Here is an 8,403-nt window from a genome sequence, read left to right on the forward strand (position 1 = left end):
ATCTCCATTCGGCCGGGAATGATTTACGAGTTGAGCAAGCTCGTCAGGGGACTGTCCTTGACTTTGTGTTACGATTCTTCAGCGTCAGTTTCCTCCGAGTTCCTAGTCTTTGACATTTGTGGCAAAAAGGGGGAGAGTGTCTAGGTGTGTAGGTGTGTAGGGGGAGTATGGTAATAGGGGGAGTTTATTAGAGTCTTTCTGTCTTTCTAATCTTGCTTATAACTTTGTTTGGAGAAATTGTGAACTTTGTCTGTTTAAGTACTTTTGAACTTATGCTCCATTGATAACTTGTGTTTGGATTGTTTATTCATTTCAAGTTATTTTCACTTGATCTTGGATTGGTATATGTTTATTTGTAGGGATTGATGTGCAAAATATTCTAGTCTTGTTGATTGCTCAATTTGAAGTCTTTGTAATATCTTGTAAACTAGGTGTTTTGTCACAAATTGCCAAAGGGGGAGGTTGTTAGGTTTTTATTTGTTGGCAATTGTGTACAAAATATTCTAAGTGTATTTTTTCATGTATATGAGCTTTACACAAGTCTAGAATATCTCTGGTTTGAAGAATTGTAATATTATTGGAGAAAAGCCGTCGAGTTCACACCGCGTTCACAAACGCGTTCGAACGCGGGTACTGCGTTCACACAGACAGAGAGTCGCGTTCACAAACGCGTTCGAACGCGAGTACTGCGTTCACACAGATAGAGAGCCGCGTTCACAAACGCGTTCGAACGCGGGTACTGCGTTCACACAGACCGAGAGATGCGTTCACAAACGCGTTTGAACGCAACCTAAAGAATTCAAGTTGTCACGTTAGAAAGCACTCGGGCCCGTTCGAACGCACCTGAGTTCAAGTCATGCCGTTCGAACGCACCCAGGCCGCGTTCGAATGCACCAACGAAGTTTGATAAAATTGGACTTTCGTGAGTACGGATAAGACTTGGATTTGGCTTTATCTTGGAGATCATATATAAGGATTGTGATGCCCTATCTTGAGGGTGATTGAAAAGCATTATTTAATGAGACTTCTTGAGGCTACATCGGTTCTTCAACTAACAAAGTTTCACTCATCTACAAAAGTTAATCTTTCGTCTTAAGGGCGATCTAGATGAAAGATCAATCTCGAGGGTTACTGAGGTTGGATTTCAATCACGAGAAATAGTAAATCATGGGTTCTAGCAAGCAAGACTGAGAAGAACAAAGTCGTTTGGATCGACGGGTTGTTTTGTGAGTCGATCTTGTAACTACTACTATTCTAGTGATTGATTTTGATCCGAGTTTGGATCCGTGGTTTTTTCCCGTTTGAGTTTTTCCACGTTAAAATCTTGACGTTCATCTCTGCTTTGTTCCTAATATTTCTACGGACTTTTACTTAAGGGAACGAGTGATATCATTGCCTAGTATTTAGATACATACTTGTCTCTAGGATTTTTTCAGATGTTATTTAAGGGATAAAGACGAAGAGGAAGAAGTGGTTGAGATCTCAAAGAAGAGGGAGGATTCGATAGACGAGGGAGATTAGAAGTTAGGAGAGACCTTGCCAACGATAGAGGTGGTAGGTTGGTGAAGAGGGAGGAGGGAGATTATGGTAGAGAGAATAGAGAGAAGATAGGAAACAAGAAATCAATAATCCAATAGCATAATGAATTTGGTTGCTATCCTGATACAAATTAGATCAAATCAAAGGGAGATTAGGCTCAATGGATTGAGTCTAATTATCTTATCTGGTTATTTGGTTTAGTTAGAGACTTAGTAGGTTAGGATTTTATATAATTAGCTAAATCCAACTTTGCATAGTTTCGGGAAAATATTCGTAGAATAATTTATGCATATCCAAATAATATCAAACCAGTTGGATAAGGTCGACAACCTCCAGATTCGGAATTTATCTATGACAAACTGAAAGCTTAATCCGAACGGTAGTCGGAGAAGATAAGTAATACTGGTTTAGTTAGTTTGTTAGGGTTTTATATTGTTTTAAGACTTGTTGGCTAGCCTCTATAAATATGTGGATGACAGCCAACTTCATTATGCTATTGGATTCTTGATTTCTTGACTCCGATCTTCTCTCTAGACTCCTCCCTGCTATCTCTTCACCATCTTTCCATATTTACCATTGGCAAGGTTTCTCCTCGCTTCTAATTTCCCTCGACTGTCGAGTCACCCTCTTCTTTGGGATCTCGACCACTTCGTTCCCTTTGTCTACTTCCCTTAATCTCTTCCACAATCCACCCTCATCTCCATACCCACCATTACCCTAACATCCACTTCACCCATCACCACCACCATCACCCACGTTATTCCGTATTTTTGTCCCTGCCATAATTTGAATATGCAAAGCGAATAAATACAAAAGTTGTAAATCAGGAAACTACGGATCCAACCCAATTTGCTTCGTAATTTTCTGAGTACCGGCGAATATTTTCCCACGGTTGCATAGACTGCTTCCTATAATAAATTCAGATCTTAAGAAATTGTTCCATAGCCGATCTTTTGGTTCCAAATCCTATCAAAGTGGTATCAGATCCTAACACATCCACGCCTTTATAGAGGCTAGCCAACAAGCCCAAATAATAATAACGAACCCTAATCCTAGTGGAATCCCGCTGATCGCGTTCGAACGCGCCGGATTATGTTTGAATGCACAAAAGGCATTCTCTGTATGTGCGAACGTGATGCAAGTGTTTGAACGCCGCGTTCAAATGCGCCCTAGTGCATTCGAGTGCGCATTTCACATTCTCTATATTAGCGAACCTGATGTAGGCATTCACAAGGGCATTTGAACGCGACCCCTTTCGCGTTCGAATGCGACCCCTTCCGCATTCAAACATGACCTCTTTCGCATTCAAACGTGACCTACATGAATTTTATTTTAATGAAAATAAATAACTAATGCAATAAGAAAAGACTAACAAAGTGTATTAGCCCACCACACTTCCCCCACCTTGCCCTCAATTTGTAAAGTCGAGGAAACACTCCAAGATGTTCGTCTGTAACTCCCATGTAGCATCATTGGATGGCTTGTCAAGCCACTCAACTAGAATCTCCATCTCTAATCTAGTACCATGTCGTCATCGACGCCTATCAAGTATACGAACTAGCTCTACGATCTCTGTCTCCTCCAATGGCTCCGATAGAGCTGATCCAAGGACCTCATGATCTCATTCACTCCCTCAGCAATGAAACATGGAAGACAGGATGCACTCTCGACCTCTCCGGCAGCACCAAACGATATACAACCGGATTGATATGCTATAACACCCGAAACAAACTAAAGTAGCAATGTGCTAACTTTTGGTTATGCATCGAACACAAGGTCATGGTTGTACCCTCACGAACACCCAACTACTGATGTCAAACTCTTGCTCCCTATGGATGCAATCATAAACTTGCTTCTTGCGGTTTTGAGCAAGTTTAAGATGGGAACGCAACCTCCTCAATGTGGCGTCTCTATCCATTAAAGCTAAGTCCACCTCCGTCCGATTTGCAGATGCCACTAGATCATAAGCACATATTGTCGGAGCAGTGCGTCCATATACCACCTCAAATGGAGTCATACCAATACTTCTTTGGTAGGTGGTGTTTTAAGACCACTCCTCTCATAGTAAGAACTCCAACCATCATCTCGGCATCTCTCTAACAAAGCACCTCAAGTACTGCTCAATGCCTCGATTGACCACCTCAGGTTGGCTGTCCGTCTATGGATGGTAGGCCGAATTGAAGTTCAATCGAGTCCCCTGTAATATGAAAAACTCCATCCAAAAGACGCTCATAAATACATGATCACGATCCGAGACAATTGTGCATGGCATGCCTTGTAACCGAGCAACATCTTTAACAAAAATTTTAGCCACAGACTTTGCTGAAAATGGATGTGACAATGTCGAAAAGTGCACATACTTACTCAATCTTTCAACCACCACAAAAATAACGGAATAACCATGTACCAGTGGAAGACCCACTATGAAATCCATAGAAATGTCTTCCCAAAAATGATCTGGTATAGGTAAAGGCTATAGTAATTCGGCCAGTTTATATGTGGTTGCCTTAGTCTTTTGAGAGACTTCGCAAGCACGGACAAAACTCCTCACATCTTGCCGCAATCTTGGCCACGTGCAACTCTGAAATATCTTCCTATAAGTCCTCAAGGAACCCTCATGACCAGCCTCTAGAGTTTGGTGGAAGTGCTCCAACAATTTCTGTCGCAATCCATTATTTGCAGGCACTCGAATGCATCCACGGTCCAGCAGCAAACAATATTAATTCTCAAACTCTAGATGGCACTCCGGATCATCCAACACGTCTTGTAACAATTTCAAAACATCTGGCTCAGATATACATGCATACCTTAGCTCGTCAAGAAAGGGAAACGTAGGAGAAGAATAGGCTGCGAGCTCGGCGGTATCGGGTTGGCGCCATAGTGCATCTGCCGCTTTATTTTCCATTCCCTTCTTGTATTGGATTTCATAATCATACCCCAGCAATTTGGTTACCCATCTCTGCTGTGCTAGAGTGTGTATATGTTGTCCCAAAAAGTATAGAAGGCTCCTTTGATCAGTTCGGATAATGAGACCTCCACTTTGTCACCGCATGCAGAATTGCCAACATTTCTCTCACGTAGGTCGATAATTGCTGGGATTTTTGTGATAAAGCCTTGCTAAGAAAGTCTATGGGACGTCCTCTTGTATTAGTATAGCTCCTATGCCAACTCCCGACGCATCACATTCCATAATGAACTCTTTGGTGAAGTCTAGTAGCGTTAGAACGGGCGCTATTGTCATCGTTGTTTTTAGTTTTTCAAAATCTGTAGTGGCTTCATCTGTCCATCTAAAAGAGTCCTTTTCCAATAAAGAAGTGAGAGGAGCAGCAATCTTGCCATACCGGGCAATGAAGCGGCGATAATACTCGGTCCGCCCCAATAATCCTCAAAATCCGGTGGTAGTAGTAGGTATTGGCCAAGCGGTTATGCATGCTACCTTTTGAGGATTCGCCGCTAGACCTTCTACTGAGATGATGTGGCTTAAATAATCTACTTGTGGTACTCCCCATAGGCACTTAGACTTCTTAATTTTCAGCTAGTTTTGCTTCAACAAATTCAACACATCGTTCGAATGCCGCCAATGCTCCAATTTAGTCCTACTATACACCAAAATATCGTCAAAGAATACCAAGACATACCTTCGCAGTAGAAGCTAAAAAATATCATTCATGAGGCTTTAAAAAATAGCTAGAGCATTGGTGAGATCAAAGGGCATCACTCGAAACTCATAGTCCAGAGTCCGAAATATAATTTTATGCACATCCGCCAGGTGAACTCTAATTTGATGGTACCCGGCCCTCAAATCAAGCTTGCTGAATATGGTCGCCCTTACAAGCTCATCCAACAGCTCCTCTATGACTGGAATGGGATACTAGTCCTTGACGGTGATAGTGTTTAGTGCCCGGTAGTCGACACAAAAACGTCATGTCCCATCCTTTCACACCAATAGCACAGGCGATGAGTAAAAGCTATGACTTGGTTGTATGAGGCCTTGCTCCAACATCTCGGCTACCATCTTGGATCCAAGGCTTGATGAATGATATCTTGTGTCTCTTGCTTCATCAGTATGTGCTTGTATATGTAACAACCTAGCCTGAAAAAATTTTAATATGGGCACAACGTGGCCAACCTCATGCCCATGCTATAGTTGACTTATTACATGGTGCATAGGGGTTCCACGCACCCCCCTAACCCTAGCCAACCGGCTGTGGCCAGCAACTGCCGCCCCTCTCCCCCTACCGCCTCTCTCTCTCTTTTACTTCTCCCCTTTCTCTTTCGGCTTCTATCTCACTCTCCTCTCTCTTTCAAACTCGCTCTCTCTCTCTCATAGCTACCGCCGCCGACTCGCCACTACTACCGCCATCGTCATAGTGGGTATGGTGAGCCGATCTCTCTTTCTCTCTCCCCCCCTCTCTCTCTCTCTCGGGTTCGCGGAACTGAGCCACTGGCCGAGCTCCTCCCTTCTTTCCCTTCCCTTCCTTTCTTCTCCTCTTCTCTTCTTCTTCTTCTATCTCAGTTTCTTATTCTCTTGTTTCTGCAACAATGTTGGGCTCGGCCCAGCACTGTAGCAGATACTACTAGGCCGAGCCCAACAATAGTGGCTGTGCTCTTTTTATTTATTTTATTTTATTTTGTTTTGTTTTTTAATTTATTTATTTAGGTATTTCTTTCTTAATTAATGCAAATAGATATTTAGATATTAATTATTTTGATAGTAATATATATTCTTCAATATGATTATTATTAATTATAATTAGTTTTATTAATGATTAATTTGGTTATAAACTATTACACATAAATATAGGTAATACTTATATTTATTTATTTATATTTCTATTAGATTAATATATATATTTGTAAATTATAATTATTAGATTTATATACTAATATTTTAAGGTATACATTATAAGTAATTCTAATAATTTATTATATATTATTATTTTGTAACAAATGAAATACTAGACTTATTTATTCATTATTTTATAAAGTAAACACTACATAGTCCCTAATTAATCAAGATAGAGTGAGAAGCACAACTTAATTATAATTAAATTTTTGTCTATATTTATATTCTTATTTATAATTATAAATCTAACTAGTTATAAAGATAAGTAGAAATTATAAAACCTAATAAATCATCACATTTTACATGAACAGATTTTAATTAGATAAATGGCTAATTTCATGTTACCTAAATATTTTTAGATCTTGAACCCCTTATATGAGACCCAGTGGACCTTATTAGCAATGAGTGACAGTTGATTGATTAGGGATACGTGTGTTAGGTTTTCTGATTTGAAGTGAGTAGTCTTATCTCTTAGACACTTTTCTTAAATTAGGTTATATTATATAGTATGTACATGCATGTTTCGACCTCTAACATGATTACAATTGAGCATGTTTTATCATGTATTTGATTAGACTGATCTTGGATATGAATATATTAATGACATATAGAGATGTTCGGAGATGACTAGATTATCTATACTTTATGTCGAGTTGATCTGTAACATGAATATGCATGTGATACATATACCATTAGGGACTTCATCGCATCATATATTTCTTTTAACTTTTCTACCACATAAATTCCTAATATGCATGACTTGTTATAGTACTAGATAAAATGCATGTGATTTATCATTTAGAAAGAAATGCATGAGTTCTCATGGATAGAATAGTTGGTAGAAGGCATGAGGATACCCGAGTGGGTGCAAGGGATATGGCGTGCCTAGAGTTGATTGATCGCTCGACATAGTTGCAATTCTATGGCCTTACGTCCGAGGTCAGTAGTCTGTGTGCGCAGCAGACATTCGGACACATGCCATTCGCTAGGGCATATGTGGCGAGTTATCCTCATTTAATTTCTATCAGCTAGTTGAGTATTTGGGTCTAGTTGATAATGATACACTTAATGGTTGGTAGGGTATGATTATATGATTGAGATACTCTTAACAGTTGGCAGGGTATGCTCTAGCCTTTAGGCTGAATTAGAAACCCGGTACCGGGTGTTGACTATACACAATGGTCTAGTATGATGATGATATTCAGAGATGACATTGATGATTGAGATATTGAGAAATGCATATGATTTCATTATCATCTAATATACCTAATTATTGAGTAGTCAATATGCATCATATGTTGTTGCATTTGATAACATAGCATGGTCATGGTCGGCATTCATCATATGTGTTATATTTGAGAGAGAGTTATGATGATGGTATGTTACGATTTAGCTAGTTTTGACTTTTTTTTATTTTTTATTTTAGAAATAGCTTTTGTTTTGAGAAGAATAGGATTTCTAGCAGTCGCGTTCGAACGTGACTTCTTGCGTTCAAACGTGACTATTGAACGCCTACATACATTCGCAAAAATAGAGAATGTATTTAGTGCATTCGAACGCGTTTGATCGCGCCGTTCGAACGCCTGCACACGTTCACAACGATAGAGAACGCAAAATCCGCATTAGAACGCAATCAGTGAATCGCATTATCTTAGGGATATCTTTTAATTATTTTGTTGATAGGTTCGCCTCTAAATATGTGGAAGGCAACATAATTGAGGATTATTGATGAAATATTGATGTTTCCTTCCCAACTCTCTCTTTCTTCTAATGGCATCTAATCTTGGATGTCGTCTTCTTCCTCCCTCAATCTAACCGTGCCCCCTTGCCTCTTAAGGATCATTCCACTCTCTCCCCCTTTGTCTAGCTTAATGCTCTACCCCACTACCATAGTCACCATATTTCATAAAACCCAATCATTATTTCCCTACTCCATTACCTACATTCCTCATGCCACCATCTGACCCATAGTCAGTATTTTCTCCATAACTTTTGATCTATAAGTCTGATTGATGTGA

This window comes from Typha latifolia, chromosome 10 (genome assembly GCF_019914945.1).
Source record: "Typha latifolia isolate L0001 chromosome 10, TyphaL0001v2, whole genome shotgun sequence".
In the NCBI taxonomy this organism is placed as follows: domain Eukaryota; kingdom Viridiplantae; phylum Streptophyta; class Magnoliopsida; order Poales; family Typhaceae; genus Typha; species Typha latifolia.